This window comes from Triticum dicoccoides, chromosome 4A (genome assembly GCF_002162155.2).
Source record: "Triticum dicoccoides isolate Atlit2015 ecotype Zavitan chromosome 4A, WEW_v2.0, whole genome shotgun sequence".
NCBI classification, from domain to species: Eukaryota; Viridiplantae; Streptophyta; class Magnoliopsida; order Poales; family Poaceae; genus Triticum; species Triticum dicoccoides.
In genome coordinates this window covers 125,780,103-125,797,681 of record NC_041386.1, presented here as the reverse complement: position 1 = coordinate 125,797,681, position 17,579 = coordinate 125,780,103, and positions in this window count along the sequence as shown.

Here is a 17,579-nt window from a genome sequence, read left to right as displayed (position 1 = left end):
ATACTTGTGATGTTCATGCTAGTCAGTATGCCATGCTCATTCGGATATATGCTTTATCGTTGTTGATATGCTTGATGATTATGTTGTACCCCCATGCTTATGTTGATATCATGCATGATGGTTGCATCAAGTTATATTGTATGACTCAGCATCACTTGCATTCAAGTTTAACCAGACTTAAATGAACTTGAACAACTGTTGGCTGAGTCATGGTGCCACCATATCGAGCTGACCAGTGCAGCCACATTTGCCTTTTATGGGAAGGGCCTAACTGGGTCTATTGTCATGCCTCTCGCCGGTGCCTCCAACAAGGGAAGGTTATGCATGGGCGCTACCTTGGCCTAGTAGGACGGCATAAGCCTTGTGTGCTCAAGTTTTTTGCGCGCTTTTGTCCCCGTTTGGGACCGTTTATTGCTTTGCCATGATGGTGGCCGTTGATGCCTTTGGTAGGCACGGGGCCACCCATGACTTAGCCCAAAGGGGAGTTTGTCTAAGTGGCCGGGAGAGTGTCATGGGCAGTAGATCGGTTTGTCGAAATGTCGTTGGTTCACCCGAATGGGAGTGCGAGGCCATGGATTCCGTGGTGTGGGTACAGTGTGCTAACCTCTCCAGAGTGTGTGTTAAATCTATCGATAGCCGCGCCCGCAGATAAGGGCCCAGTTCGTAGTTGGTCACACTATGGGCCAACAGTAATAATAATGATGTGCTTAATAACAACTCTGGTTCGGTGATGAGAAAGAGGTTGATTGTGATCATGAGATGATCATCGTGGTATCGAGGATACCGAATTGTTGGATATTTGTGGTGTTATGCGAGAGTCAAGGGTTAAGGTCAAGCTCCTTGTGGTCATGTAATGATTACTACGGTATTGTAATACCAATCTTGATTGGATCCTGAGATGATCGTGTGATGTCGGTGATGGTAAGCGTATGCATGTGATGGTTACGAGGTAACCCGGGCAGCGTAAGTTGGTGCATGATAGTGTCATCATGTTGCATGCTAGTATCATCATGTTCATATGTTCATGCCATGATCGTATTAGCTGTATCATGTTCATGCTATGATTGATCTTCTAGTATCATGTTAATCCTTGCTAACCTGTAATTGCCATGCTATTATCGGTCTTGATTGCTCTTGGTTGCTTTGAGCTTGCAAGTACATTCAATGTACTGACCTTGCATGCCATGCCAGTTTGCAGGTCATGCCAGATTTGATTGCTTGTTTGCCGTGGATTCCTTGTTTGCGAGCAAGGATAAGCGTTCCAGCCAAAGTCCCTACGGAGTAGAGTTCACCACCGTCGTCGCTATTCCGTTACTAGAGATTATTCCGCTGCTTCGTGTTGTTCTGTTGCTTGCATAGAGCAACCGTGGCAGGCGTAGTGTCATCGTGCCGATGTAATCCCCTGTACCCATATAGATTGTAATAAAGAGTTGATTTGTTCTGTGCTAAGCAGTGTCGTATTCCAGAAGACTTCTCCTTGATCTCTGGGCTGGAATACGGGGCGTTCCGGTTTCTCTGAGTCGGGGTGTCACAACACAACCCACCTGGGCGCGCCAGGGAGCCCAGGCGCGCCCTGGTGGGTTGTGCTCCCATCGTCCCACCTATGGTGCCCATCTCCTGGTATATAAGTCATTTTGACCTAGAAAAAAATAAGGAGTGGACTTTTGGGATGGAGTGATGCCGTCTCGAGGCAGAACTTGGGCAGGAGCACTTTTTCCCTCCGGCGGAGCAATTCCGCCGGGGGAACTTCCCTCCCGAAAAGGAAAATCATCGTCATCATCATCACCAACAACTCTCCCATCTTGGGGAGGGCAATATCCATCAACATCTTCAACAACACCATCTCCTCTCAAACCCTAGTTCTTCTCTTGTGTTCAATCTTTGTACCGGAACTATAGATTGGTACTTGTGGGTGGCTAGTAGTGATGATTACATCTTGTAGTTGATTACTATATGGTTTATTTCGTGGAAGATTATATGTTAAGATCCAATATGCTATTTAATACCTGTCGGGGATATACCCCGCGGTATAAACTGCAGGATGTATGACCCGGCTAGAGTTTGGCGATTCACTGGTGACCCGCTTGGACCTGGCGGTTTATGATTCATTGGTAACCCGGCAGGCGGGACAGACGGATGACAAGGCCCAAGGCCCAGAAGGCCGGTTTATGTTATGGTGGGCTGGTTTACAAGGGAAGACATAAGGAATATTCTCCTATCAAGGAAGCAAGACTAGGACTCCACTTGTAATAGAGTAGTCCTAATCCAACTAGGACTAGTCATGTAAACCGCCCCTTCAACATATATAAGGAGGCGAAGGGATCCCCAAAGAGGGACAAGTAAGAAGAAACAATCTCTAGGGCTAGACGCAAACAGCCGGCTTACCGACGACTCCCTCATGATCATAATGAGACCTAGCCACAAACAGCATGTAGGGCTATTACCGGATGATGTTTCCTGGGGCCTGAAGCTGTCTAAATCCTTGTCTTGTGTTGCGTCTCTTGATTCCGCTCAACCCCTCTCAAGCTACTGCAAAGATGCGTTGGCCTCACGACTAAGTCCTCACACTAGGACATCTGCCGTGACAATTCTACGACAGTTGGCGCCCGTCGTGGGGCTTGCGCACGGTGGTGTTAAGTTCTTGAAGGGACCTCTTTAGGAATCGAGAAGTTCACAATTTTTCGGATGAAGAGAAGCCGGTTTGGAAGAATCTGCATCATTGTTGAACAATTGAGCGGTGTCAGAAAAATTGAGGCGAGAATTAAGGTTGTGCGTCTGTGCGCTGCCACAAGTCGCCAGGTTAACAAAAATTTTCATTGCGATTTCGATCTAAACCCGCTGGTCATATCCGGGTCTGTGGCTGCAACGCCGTTTCCAAGCAGAAGTCCAAGTCATCGAAACCGAGATTGGTATAATACTAAACTGGTTGTAGCGTAATCGCTATCTGCCCGTGCCTAAGGTGGCCATGGGTCTTGACACAGACCTCTGCGTTTTCGGTCCCTAGTACAACCCTGTGGTGGAAAATTATTGATCAAAGATGCTGCCTACGCCGGCCTTATTCATTGATAGAAGCATGGCCTCCAAAGCTCAGAATTGTTTGGGAGACCAAAAAGTACTTGTCGGTGTCAAAACCGGCGGATCTCGGGTAGGGGGTCCCGAACTGTGCATCTAGGCCGGATGGTAACAGGAGGCAAGGGACACGAAGTTTTACCCAGGTTCGGGCCCTCTCGATGGAGGTAAAACCCTACGTCCTGCTTGATTAATATTAATGATATGGGTAGTACAAGAGTAGATCTACCATGAGATCGAGGAGGCTAAACCCTAGAAGCTAGCCTATGGTATGATTGTTGATGTGTACGTTGTCCTACGGACTAAAACCCTCCAGTTTATATAGACACCGGGTAGGGTTAGGGTTACATAGAGTCAGTTACAATGGTAGGAGATCTATATATCCGTATCGCCAAGCTTGCCTTCCACGCCAAGGAAAGTCCCTTCCGGGCATGGGACGGAGTCTTCAATCTTGTATCTTCATAGTCTAGGAGTCCGGCTGAAGGTATAGTCCGGCTATCCGAACACCCCCTAATCCAAGACTCCCTCAGTAGCCCCTGACCCAGGCTTCAATGACGACGAGTCCGGCGCGCAGATTGTCTTTGGCATTGCAAGGCGGGTTCCTCCTCCAAGTACTTCATAGAAGATTTTGAACACAAAGATAGTGTCTGGCTCCGCAAAATAAGTTTCCACATATTGCCATAGAGAGAATAATATTTACACCAAACTAATCTGCTGTCGTATTCCGTAACGTGTCACACCACGACCAAGCCTTTATCCGAGTCGTTTCATTATCCCATCTCAGCGCGTCATGCGAGGCGGTTTCCTTGGCATGTCTTGTTAAAGCAGAGATCGTGTCCCCTTATTCCGGGATTCTCATCAATACGGGCGTGGGTAACCCAACCGCGCCATTGATTACGGCGCTTGGGAGATAAGCGAGTTTTACCAGGCTGGTGGGGACACGTAGTGGCGTCCACCCATATAAGGGGATAAGGATCCACCTTTTCACCTACGCCTTCTTCCTCCCTTGCTTATCCATTCTCGCGCACTCGAGCTCCAGCGCCCAAGTCCGCACTCCCCACCTCAACCTTCTCCAGCCATGTCCGGAGCGGGAGGCAAGTGGATGGCCTCCTCCGTTACGGAGGGGCACATCAAAAAACTAAGGAAGGCCGGATACCTGTCGAACGACATTGCGCACCGGCTTCCTGAAGAGGGGCAGCTCATCCCACCCCTAGGCCCCATGAGAGGGTGGTGTTCCTCCCCCATTTCCTCCACGGATTGGGTTTCCCTCTCCATCCATTTGTCCGGGGGCTCATGTTCTTCTATGGCCTGGATTTCCACGACCTGGCCCCGAATTTTGTCCTCAACATCTCGGCATTTATCGTCGTGTGTGAGGCTTTCCTCTGCATCCGCCCCCATTTCGGCTTATGGCTCAAGACTTTTAACGTCAAGCCGAAGGTGGTGCGCGGCAACCAGGCGGAGTGTAGAGGCGCCATGGTGGGCAAGATGCCCAATGTCTTATGGCTCGAGGGCTCCTTTGTGGATACCCTGAAGGGGTGGCAATCGGGGTGGTTTTACATCACCGAGCCACGCGACCCTAAGTGGGTCGCAGCCCCCGAGTTCCGGTCCGGACCCCCAATGCGGCTCACATCCTGGAAAGAGACGGGCCTGTCGTGGGGCAGCAAAAAGAAGGTGACCAGACTGCAAACATGCATCCAATCCCTAGTGGACAAGCAGCTCAGGCTCGTCAACGTAGTCCAGGTTATGCTCATCCACCTGAGCCTCCCGTGTCAACAACGGGCCTTCAATCTGTGGGAGTTCAATCTGGCGCAGCACCAAACTCTGAGCAGGCTCTTCGACACGATGTACGAAGATGCCTGGAAGGTGCTTTTCAAGGGCGCCGAGGCTCCCGCATCCACCACCGAGGATCGCGGATTCAGCGCGCAGCGTCACGCTAGCGCGGTAAGTTTTTTGTACCTTTTACAGGGCACTAGTTTTTCATAGTTTAACTCTATGCGGGATTTAAGCTCCCTTACCTTTGACAGGATTGGCAGGCGAAGTCCGGACGGATCGACTGTCTGGCACCTTTGCCCGAAGACCCAGCTGATGCCCACTTGACGAAGCTGCTGGTTCCGGCACCCTATGTGGTGCCGGAGAAGAAGGCCAAGAAGAAGGCCACGGGGACTCGAAAGAGTGCCCGACGCTCGGAGGTGTCGGATTCACCATCCGATGAATCGAAGACGCACTCCTCCCATGAAGACGAGGAGGAGGAAGAAGAGACCCCTCCCCCTCCAGCAGGGGAAGGGAAGAAAAGGAAGGCCGCCCCAACTGGGGAGGCCGAAGGGTCCAAGAAGGGGAAAACCTTTCCTCCGGACTACTCCACCGACGCCGACGACGACGGAGAGGAGTGGGCGCCCAGGGCCAACCCCTGGCCAAATCGTAAGTATCCGGATACCAGAGTAATTCATAGTATTCGTTTATTGCACAGCTTTCCCTTACGTCGAATATGTTTATGCAACCCACCCAAAGACCATCTCGACGCATCGTCGAGCGGCTCACTGGACTCGTCGGATGTGAACTCGCTTCCGACGGCTTCCTCCTCCCGCCCTACGGACGACACCGAAGTGTTGTCCCAACAGGTTCCAATCCGGGAGGAGGTGGTCCTGGAGGCGCCGCGAGGCGATCTCCCGGACTCCAAGAGTAAAGGGGATGAAACCCCCAGGGCTCCAAGTCCGTCCCTAGGCCGGACACCGCTCCGGAACCTTCAAAGGTTCCAGAGTCTGGCGGGGGACCTCCTTCCATGAGGAGCAAGCCCACTGTGCCGGAAACCTCCATCCAACCGGAGGCACCAGACAATTCGTTGGAGGCGCTCCAAGGCGCCTCCATTGACGAGGGGCACCGCACCATTATGAGTGTGGTGGTCCAGAAGGTTCAGTCTACCAAGAGCGGATTGACTGAAGCTTGTAATAGCCTTTTGACAGACTTTGAGGTAAGTAAAGAATGTGTAAGTAATATTACCGCATAGACAGTAGCCCCTGATGCTCTATTTGGCGTTCGGGAAGAAAAGCCGAATAGAGGATCAAATAAAATTCGCAGTAGTCTAACAAAAAGGAGTCAATATGCGTGTGCAGGCTTCCCTGCTGGCGTCCACCGCACTGACTGTGGAAGTGGACATGCTAAAGCAGAACCTCGAGCGGTCCGAGCAAGAGCTCGGGCGTGCCAAGAAGCAGCTCGAGGACAATGAAGGTAAGAAATACCTTGTTTAAATATATATATAAAAAGGTGCAATTGCCAAAAAATGACAGGATTATCGTGGCTATTGTAGGGGCCACGTCTGATGTGGCGACCCTTAAGCAAGCGCTGCTCGAGGCCGAGAAGACGGCGGCCACGGAGCGCACCGAGCGGGAGAAGTATGAGGCCGAGGTTGGCAAGGTACGGCAAGAGCTCCAGGCTCTCATGGAAAAACATGAGAGTTTGGAGCTTGACTCAAAGACGTGAGCGTCCGAGCTCACGGTGGCTATTGAAAATGCCAAGTCTGCCAAGGCCGAATCCTAGAAGACCCTCCAGGAGTTGGATGAGGTGAAGAAGATAGCGGCGGGTAAGGCATTCTTTATGCAAAGCAAACACATAAACGTGAGTTACTTGTTACTTACCCGAATCCGGAGCTCTCCGGGAGCGTTCGCAGATCTTCCCCGGAGTGTGTCTGATGCCGCCGCATTCTATCGAGCCGAGGAGGGCAGCTCGACAGAGAAGGTGTTCTGGTCTCAGTATGCTGAGGCCGGACACCCCGTTCCCCTGAGCGACCAGCTGAAGCAACTGGTCGAGCTCCACAAGGCGGCCGAACGGGCCATGAGGGGCCTCATAGTTCAGTTGTGGCCTGGAGAGGCTCTGCCTAGGAGCTATTTCGGGCTGGTGCGGGGGCTAGTGGAGGCCTGTCCAAGGCTCGAAGTCATCAAGCGCTCCGTCTGCATTGAAGGTGCCCGTAGGGCCCTTGCCCGTCCTAAGGTGCACTGGGGCAAGCTGGATGCTGAGAAGCTTGTGAAGGACGGGCCACCGCCGGGGAAAGAGCATCGCAAGCCCGAGAATTATTATAAGGATGTTCTAAAGGGTGCTCGCCTTGTGGCCGATGAATGTTCTAGGGATGTAATTTTTGAGTGAAACTTGCTCGTTTTGTCCTGTGCGCTGAAAACTTGTTCATATGCGCTAAGCAATGCTGTTTGAATTTGAAATATTACCTTTTGTGCGGCTGTTTATCAATTCTGAGAGATGGCGAGTCGTCGGCTTCTGCCCCCGTGCCGCTAGTGCTCCCCCGTGCCGCTAGTGCTGGGGTGTTCGGGGATAAACCTGAGCGCTCTTTTTCCCATGTTTGGGTCCTTCGAGGGAGGCGCTCAGCCCAACGAACAAGGCAATCGGACTATAATGCGTGAACACTTTCACTTAGCCATAGAATTCTATAATTTTAAATTTCGGTGAAGCCCCTAGTATTCGGAAGACCGAGTTCGGGGCGCTATCCACGCCTTGGCCGGACAGAGCTGACTCCTCGCCCTAAGCGACATAAGTCTTTAGGGACTCGAAAAAACCTCTCGAACAGCGACCAGCTCTCGCTTCATCATGACAGTCAGTTTTAGCTTTCTCCACTGAGGTGCTCGACCCAGCTCAACTGGGGCACAATCGCAGTGGTTCTCCTAGTGCTACCTTAGCCGATATAGCGGAACGTAAGGCATCAAAACATAGGAGTCGGGCAAACCCAACTATTGACCCAAGACATGATTCGGAGCTGATGCATATAATGCTATAAGTTCGGGGTGCCACACTTGTTAAAGTGTTCGGACTTCTCACACCATATTGAGGGGTACTAAAGCCCCTGGCGTATTTTGGCTGTACCAACATGTACGGGTGCAACATGTCGTTAAGGAACATATATAAAGAAAAAGGTAATGCAAAAATAGACGAAAGCTATGCATTGTTTATTAAAAAGGGGTGCGATCAAGGCAGAACGATACAAATAATGCGATAAGTGGAAGGTTGGACTAGTTAATATGTCCGTTCCAGGGGCAAGCTGCGGAATAGTATGCAGAATGGGTATACTGCTCGTGATAGAGACCACCTGGGAGTTCCATAATGCGGTGTGGCTTGTCTGCTTCCCTGGTTCTTGCATCGTTTGTGCGGCAATTGAACTGCCGAACAGGCCTTCCGAAGGATGGAGTCCTGAAAGTAAGAGAAAAATTAAAAAATCGGCAGCCCCTGGTACGGTTTAAGCCGTGTTTTGGTCGTGCCGTGATGGTGCCCCTCCCCCTGTGCCCATGGTATCTCTAGAGCATAGTTATGTACGCGAAGTACTGGCGTCGCCTTTTTGCGAGGGTTGGGGTTGGGGCCGCATTGCTACGCCTGCTCGGATCGTGCCAGGCGGTCTTGTTGTAGGTTACTCCGGGCGCGCTTGATGGTGTCCGGTCGTTTAGTGGCCGGCTGGAGAACTGCCTGGAGAGGCTGCTTTGTACTTCCGCTGCAAGGGCCGCCGTGTGCTCCTCCGTTCGGAGGGAGTGTTCGGTGTTTCCATTGACCGTAATTACTCCTCGAGGGCCTGGCATCTTGAGCTTAAGGTATGCGTAATGCGGTACTGCATTGAACTTAGCAAATGCGGTTCGCCCGAGCAGTGCGTGATAACCACTGCGAAACGGGACTATGTCGAAGATTAACTCCTTGCTACGGAAATTATCCGGAGATCCGAAGACCACTTCAAGTGTGACTGAGCCTGTATAGTTGGCCTCTACACCTGGTATTACGCCTTTAAAGGTTGTTTTGGTGGGCTTAATCCTCGAGGGATCTATGCCCATTTTCCGCACTGTATCTTGGTAAAGCAGGTTCAGGCTGCTGCCGCCGTCCATAAGGACTCTAGTGAGATGAAATCCATCAATAATTGGGTCTAGAACCAATGCGGCGAATCCGCCGTGACGGGTGCTAGTGGGATGGTCCCTTCGATCAAAGGTGATCGGGCAGGAGGACCATGGGTTGAACTTTGGGGCGACTGGCTCTATCGCGTATACGTCCCTTAACGCGCGCTTCCGCTCCCTCCTGGGGATGTGGGTTGCGTATATCATGTTCACCGTCTGCACTTGTGGGGGAAAACCCTTCTGTCCACTGTTGTTCGGCGGTCGGGGCTCCTCGTCATCATCGCTATGCAGCCCCTTGTCTTCATTTTTGGTGTTTAACTTGCCTGCCTGCTTGAACACCCAACAATCCCTGTTGGTGTGATTGGCCGGCTTTTCGGGGGTGCCATTTATCTGGCATAACCGGTCGAGTATTCGGTCCAAACTGGACGGGCCCCTAGGATTCCTTTTGAATGGCTTTTTCCGCTGACCAGATTTAGAGCTTCTGAATCCGGCATTGACTCTTGTATCCTCAATATTGTCGCCGTTAATGCAACGCTTCTTCTTGTTGCGACGCGACCTGCCACTACTGTCCCTGGTGTCCGAATTACCAGGGTTCTTGGTCATATTGTTGTTACGAGAAAGCCAGCTGTCTTCTCCCACGCAAAAGCGGGTCATGAGTGTCGTTAGTGCTTCCATAGATTTCAGCTTTTCCTGTCCAAGGTGACGGGCAAGCCACTCGTCACGGATATTGTGCTTGAAGGCTGCTAGGGCCTCAGCGTCCGGACAGTCGACTATTTGATTTTTATTTGTTAGGAACCGTGTCCAGAATTGCCTGGCCGATTCATCTGGCTGCTGAATTATGTGACTTAGGTCATTGGCGTCTGGGGGTCGCACATAAGTGCCCTGGAAATTGTCGAGGAATGCGCCTTCCAGGTCCTCCCAACAACTGATTGATCCTGTTGGCAAGCTGTTAAGCCAATGCCGAGCTGGTCCTTTAAGCTTGAGTGGGAGGTATTTGATGGCGTGGAAATCATCGCCGCGGGCCATGTGGATATGAAGGAGATAATCCTCGATCCATACCGCAGGATCTGTTGTGCCATCATATGATTCGATGTTTACGGGTTTGAAACCCTCGGGGATTTGATGATCCATTACTTCGTCTGTGAATCATAGTGGATGTGCGGCACCTCTATACTGGGCTATATCATGACGTAGCTGCAATGAGCTTTGTCTACTGTGTTTGGCCCTGCCGAATTTGTGGCCGGCGTGATGGTTGCCGTCTCGAGCCGTGGGGTGCCCACGCGATCCGTAGATCGATCTTGTTTGCCTTGCCTTGTCCTCCAACATATCTTGTAAGTCTGGCGCATATTCCCGTGCCTTGGTATGGGGTGCGGCTTGAGTGGAGGGCCGAGAGGCCTCTCTGTCGCGGCCACGAGGTGTCCGGTCGGCCGCATCAAGTGCTTCCTCCTCTAATCGGGGTAGCAACCTGAGCTTTGGGTAGCTCTTGGAGGGGCGTTCGAGTTTATACTCTTCGGCCGCAAGGACTTCAGTCCATCTGTCGACTAGCAAATCTTGATCAGCTCTAAGCTGTTGCTATTTTTTCTTGAGGCTTCTTGCCGTGGCTATAAGTTTGCGTTGAAAACGCTCTTGCTCGACGGGATCCTCTGGCACGACGAATTCGTCGTTGTCGAGGCTTGCCTCGTCTTCGGAGGGAGGCATATAATTATCATCCTCGACCTCTCTGTCTGCCGCTCTCTCATGAGGGCTGGTTTCTCCATCCTCCTGTGCTAAATCTTGCTGGAGGGGGTTTTCTTTGGCGCTTTACGAAGTATTATTATCTCCCGTGCTGGAATCATCGTGTTTGTTTTGGCGGGAGTATTATTATCTCACGTTGTCCTACGGACTAAAACCCTCCGGTTTATATAGACACCGGGTAGGGTTAGGGTTACATAGAGTCGGTTACAATGGTAGGAGATCTATATATCCGTATCGCCAAGCTTGCCTTCCACGCTAAGGAAAGTCCCTTCCGGACACGTGACAGAGTCTTCAATCTTGTATCTTCATAGTCCAGGAGTCCGGCTGAAGGTATAGTCCGGCTATCCGAACACCCTCTAATCCAGGACTCCCTCAGTACTACTTGACCAAAAGTAAATCAAAGACGCGGTGGATTTGTATGAGTACTAATTGATGGCTGCTATTAATGTGAAGGCTGCGTTGTCTATTGGCTGGAGACCCGCCGCACGTTGTCTGTCGGCCGGGGAGCTTCCTTGCGCTGTCCGTGTTGAACCACATCAGGCCTTCGCGACCGAGCCGCCACCGGTTTTCATTACCGCGTCCGCCTCGCCGCGCCGCTATTCCAAGTCGCCGCCGTGTCCGCCACTACTGGATCCTGCCGAGCGCCGCGACAGCGTCACGTCGCCAACTCACCTCCGCATTTGTGCCGAGCTTCCGAGCCGCCGCCACCATGGATTGCGCCTCCTCGAGCCACCACACCTTGGGTCAAACCACCCCATTGAGCCGCCCCGTTCTAAGCTGCCAGGTCTCGTCATCCGCCAGCCTAGGCCTCTCCTCGCGTAGTTACTTCCTGCCCATGGGCCACTACAGGCTGACCTGCCTCCCGTGCGCCTGCTGAGTCGCCGTGATCGCGGGGCGCTAGTTGCGTCCGCCAGTGTCGGCTGCTGTGCGATGGCCGTCTCCGAGTTGCCCTTGACCCCAAACCTGCCTCGGCCTCTAGTCTGTCGCCTCACCGCTGCAAGCACGTCCCTTGCCAAGCAATAAAAGCAGAAGGATCGGGAGATCGAATCAGTTCGTACATCGTCAAGCATTAGTACAAGTATGTGCGAGCTTAAACAAAAGAATGAGAGATACTCAAATCAGGTTTCAATACTTTTCCATGGGAGATTTGCGTATCTGGTGCTGCCTGGGACTGTTCATAAAAAGAAAGTGGTTCGTGGAGACACACCAAGTACTAAGCTTTGCATCAGATTCACTAAAGACGAGGCTGGACTAGCGTCCATACCATGGGATGACCCAGACGTGGATTGGACTTGGGATCCACTGCTGCGCCTCCGAGCTGTTTGCACTAAAGCCGGTGCGCCCCGAGCCACCTCTGCTGGACTGCCGAGCTGCCCGCACTTTCGCTGATGGATTTTTCATGCCCAATGCGACCCTTCCCCTATCGCCAGATTTGGAGGCCATGGTCAACTCCCGTGCGGCAGAGGCCACATCTGCTGGGTCAACCCATGTGTGTGTGGACAACCCTGTTCGCCGCGGTGCCCTTACGTGCTATCCTGTTACTTACTGCCTGAAGAAAGGGAGATGTTCGTTTGTGCCATGCCAGTCAATAGAACCGGCCGCAGACGTGCCGCGCTGAGTCACCTCTGCCATGTTGACCCATCAGAGACGTCAGTCTGCCCGAACCGCCGGGACTATATTGTGTCACCGGTCTGCCTGAGCCGCTTCTGTCACGACGAACGGATCATCGGTCGACCGAGTAAATCAGGTGATATCCATCCAAATTTGATTTATTAGCACATGTTGTTTTTGTCAAAGAACAAGTATATCTTTACCTTGGTCTGCAATATTGTTTATGCAGGGCAATTACTTATGACAAAAAGTGATATTATACCGCGGAGATGGAGGCACACCAACGTCTTTTGGCACAGGTGGTCGTCGTTACTCAACGAACTCCCGCCCCGGCTTACAATGTTGTGGCCGTTTCTCGCAACCGCAACGGTTTACAACACCGTGGCCGTTTCTCGCAACGGCACCGGCTTACAATGTCGTGGCCGTCACTCGCGACCGCACCGGTTTACAATGCCGCGGCCGACTCTCCCTTCCACACCGATTTATAACGCCGCGGCTGAAAAATCTGTCAGCACCCGCGGCCGACTCGGCCGTAATTGATTTCAGTTTCACCATGGTGATTGATAACCCACAAGTATAGGGGATCGCAACAGCTTTCGAGGGTAGAGTATTCAACCCAAATTTATTGATTCGACACAAGGGGAGCCAAAGAATATTCTCAAGTATTAGCAGCTGAGTTGTCAATTCAACCACACCTGGAAACTTAGCATCTGCAGCAAAGTGTTTAGTAGCAAAGTAATATGATAGTGGTGGTAGCGGCAACAAAAGTAAAGACAACAAAAGTAATGTTTTTGGTATTTTGTAGTGATTGTAACAGTAGCAGCGAGAAAGTAAATAAACGAGAACCAGTATATGGAAAACTCGTAGGCACCGAATCAGTGATGGATAATTATGCCGGATGTGGTTCATCATGTAACAGTCATAACATAGGGTGACACAGAACTAGCTCCAATTCATCAATGTAATGTAGGCATGTATTCCGTATATAGTCATACGTGCTTATGGAAAAGAACTTGCATGACATCTTTTGTCCTACCCTCCCGTGGCAGCGGGGTCCTATTGGAAACTAAGGGATATTAAGGCCTCCTTTTAATAGAGAACTGGAACAAAGCATTAGCACATAGTGAATACATGAACTCCTCAAACTATGGTCATCACTGGGAGTGGTCCCGATTATTGTCACTTCGGGGTTGCCGGATCATAACACATAGTAGGTGACTATAGACTTGCAAGATAGGATCAAGAACTCACATATATTCATGAAAACATAATAGGTTCAGATCTGAAATCATGGCACTCGGGCCCTAGTGACAGGCATTAAGCATAGCAAAGTCATAGCAACATCAATCTCAGAACATAATGGATACTAGGGATCAAACCCTAACAAAACTAACTTGATTACATGATAAATCTCATCCAACCCATCACCGTCCAGCAAGCCTACGATGGAATTACTCACGCACAGCGGTGAGCATCATGAAATTGGTGATGGAGGATGGTTGATGATGACGACAGCGATGAATCCCCCTTTCCAGAGCCCCGAACGGACTCCAGATCAGCCCTCCCGAGAGGTTTTAGGGCTTGGCGGCGGCTCCATATCGTAAAACACGATGATTTCTTCTCTCTGATTTTTTTCTCTCCGAAAGCAAATATATAGAGTTGGAGTTGGCGTCGGAGGGCATCCAGGGGGCCCACGAGGTAGGGGGCGCGCCCTAGAGGGGGGGCGCCCCCTGTCGTGGTTCTAAGTCTGACAGTAATGTAGGGGGTAGGTATGGAGAGGCAAGATCTTAGCTATGGAGTAGTTCTAAGCACACAGGATTTATGAGTTCAGGCCCTTCTCGGAGGAAGTAATAGCCCTACGTCTCGGAGCCCGGAGGCGGTCGACTGGATTATGTGTGTATGAATTACAGGGGTGTGAACCCTTTTCACCGAGGGGGAGGGTGCCTTATATAGAGTTTGCCAGACCCCTCCGGCCCTCAGTTATGCAGGGTTTTAAATACATTAAGGTCGGGTGTTACTGGTAACACCCCTAATAAAGTGCTATGATGACCATAAAAGCTACTTAATGACCGACCGTTAGCGTGCGGAGTGACTTTAGGTCTCCTGGCCGTCGAGTGGTTGGATCTTGGTCGGGTGATTGCTTCTTGGTCGAGTGTCTTCGAGTCTGTCGAGTGGAACACCTCCAAGTCGATTGAAAGGTGATTTCTTCTAGAGATGTCCTTGGGTAGGGCAGTTAGGACAGGTCCATGACCCTACCCTAGGTACATAGCTTCATCATTAGCCCCCGAATGGATCGAGGTTTGAGTGGGAAAGGAGTCGAGAACTTCTCCGACTCATTTTTCATGCCATGAGCATATCTTGTTTCGGATCAATGAACCTGAGTGATGACAGCAACTTCCTTTTCAGTCGCCTTGATCCATTCTTAGTTTTTTGTCGAGTGAGTTTCTTTACTTGAGAAGCTCCGAGTGACGGTGTGGAGGAGATCTTTCGTCTGACAAGTTGTTCTGCTGCCCGCAGATTTCGCGGGATTCGAATTTTGGGAAGCGCGCAGGACGAGGGAGGCCACAGTAATCGGATGGGATAGGGCGGAGCCGCCTAGATCTTCGCGCCACCTTTTTTGCCACGTATCGCCCGCGCGATTGTTACGGGATTTGACAGGATCGCCCGGGCCTACCAGTCAGCCACTTGGAAGCAACCTCTTATAAGGCGTCGGACCGGGGTTTCTTGAACAGTGCATTCTCATTTCCTCTTCTCTTCTTCAGGCTTCTTCACCGCGTTCGCTCTCGCACCAGCGCCACCGCTCCGTACACGTCTCACCAGCGACGATGGGGAAGGAGAAGACGGCGGCTCTGGAGCGGGCGAAGAAGGCGACGGCGAAGGCGGAGGGGAAGGCGACCAGTCGGGTGGATCTTCCTCACGAGCCGGCCTGCCGAAGGGCTGGATACAGGGCGACTGGATCTGCTCGGTGATCCGCCAAGAAGACCTCGACGACCTAACCGACGGAGGACTGATCCCCCATGGATCGGCGCGGCTTTTGGGGAAGGAATCTGAGCCGCAACCTCGGGAGGGTGAGCGCGTTCTCCTCGCCACCCACGTCGACCGTGGATTTTCCTTGCCTCCTCACCCTTTCTTTCGGGGATTTCTAAATTTCTTTGGGGCACAACTCCACCACTTCACTCCCAACACACTTGTGTATCTCGCTGCTTTCGTGTCTTTGTGCGAGAATTTCTTGGGTTGTCGGCCTCAATGGGGTCTTTTAAAGCACATTTTCACCTGTCGTTCTCAGACGGTGAAAAAGGCCAATCCGAGTGACGAGAGAACACAAGTGATTCAGATGTGTGGGGGTCTTGGTGTTCAGATGAGAGGGAAAAGTTCCTTTCCGGCCACGATTCTTCCTGACTCGGTCCGCGGATGGCAGTCGACCTAGTTTTACTACAAAGACCAGTCGACGCCAGGACAGTCGACTGGCCTCCCTCCTTTTACCATGGACTGAGTGAGGAAACCCTCCTCTTTGAAGGTGCTCCCGGAGGAGAAGGCGCAAGTTAGGGTGATGGTCGAACGAGTGGTCCAGCTTATCCGTGACAGGGTCACTGGTATGGATCTCTTGGAGGTTTTCCTTCGGCGGCACATCCAGCCTCTTCAAGCTCGAGACCATCCGATGTGGATGTATTCAGGTATTGACGACACCACTCAGGTTCACCGGAGGAGGGCGATGACGACACATTGGAGGGATGGCTATCGGGCATTACCAGAAACAAGGACAACCTCAGGGGAGCCAGGAGAGTTCCTCCATTCGACCAGTCCCACGAACCAGAAAAAGGTCCGATTCTGAGCTTTTATTATAATCTGAATTCACTCGCGCAGCTGTCTATACTGCGTCGACTGACTTTATTCTTCCTGCTTTCTTTCAGGCCCTTATCAAAATGTACTCAGTGCCCAACGGAGAGCAAGAGCAAGATCTGGAAGGAGAGGTGAGTGGCGGCGACAGTGGCGAATGGCATTCTGACGGAGAAGAGGACGAAGAAAGCGACGACTCAAGTGACGAAGAAGAAGTCGAGTCGCCTCCTCGCAGGGAGACGCGATCCAAGCTTGACCAAGAACGACCGAGCGCCCGTGAAAAGGAGATTGCTCAGACTGGTTAGTCTTCAAAGCATCCTTGGACATCTTCACCGACCCCAACTGAAAAAGTGTCGAAGCATCTCAAAGTTGCAGAGCAGAAGCCTCGGAAGGCGTTGCCGGAGATTAAGATCGACATCCCCATCGCTTCTGCGTGAGTGTCTCCCTTTGTATTCACTCGACGCTCCGTGTTGTTTATTTTTTCTTTATTTAACCAGACAAACTTTCGAACTGGCAGCGCTACTACTTCCGGGACCTCAGCTTACAGAGATGAGGATGAGGTAATGGAGGATGCGGTCACTTCCAATCTGGGTATGATTTCTGTCATTCTGTCTTTATTTGGTCGACTCAATTGCAATGTGTACCATTGGGTGATGTGATTTTGGCGATGAAGTTCTTCTCTCTGCAGCGACGTGAGAGGCTCGGGGAGATATTCCTCATGGGGACGCGACGGGTCGCCTCCACCTGCGCCTCCGTCGGTGCGGGGAAAACCGGGAGGACTGGGCGGTCCATCGACCATCAGAACCTCCGCCGCCGGATCACTGCTGTCGCACTCGGATGCGGTCTCTGGAGAACCAGTCGACAGGTCGAACAGGCCGTAGAGGGATTCGTCGGGCTCGACCGCCACGACTTGAGGGGTGGCCGACTGGCGTGCCACTGCGTGTCTCACCCACCCCTGAAGTCTCGACCGACCGGTGCGCTTGCACCGGCGGGAAACAGGGAGGGAGGACAACACAGGGGCCGACCGATAATGGGTCGACGGTTGCCGCAAGAGGATGCCGCGGACGCACGCGCAAAAGTGCGTTGCCCCGCGGACAAGGAGTGCATCCACGTCGAGCGGAGCCTCCTGGAGCCAAGCGGAGTCGTCGGCGATGAACTTGAGCGCGCCGAGACGGATCACACGGCCCTCCACCAAAACTCCGCCAGAAACCATGATGATTTGGATCGGAAAAGATCGCAACTCCTCCAACAAATCGCTAAAACACCTGCCCCACGGTGGGCGCCAACTATCGTGGTTCTAAGTCTGACAGTAATGTAGGGGGGTAGGTATGGAGAGGCAAGATCTTAGCTATGGAGTAGTTGTAAGCACACGGGATTTACGAGTTCAGGCCCTTCTCGGAGGAAGTAATAGCCCTACGTCTCAGAGCCTGGAGGCGGTCGACTGGATTATGTGTGTAT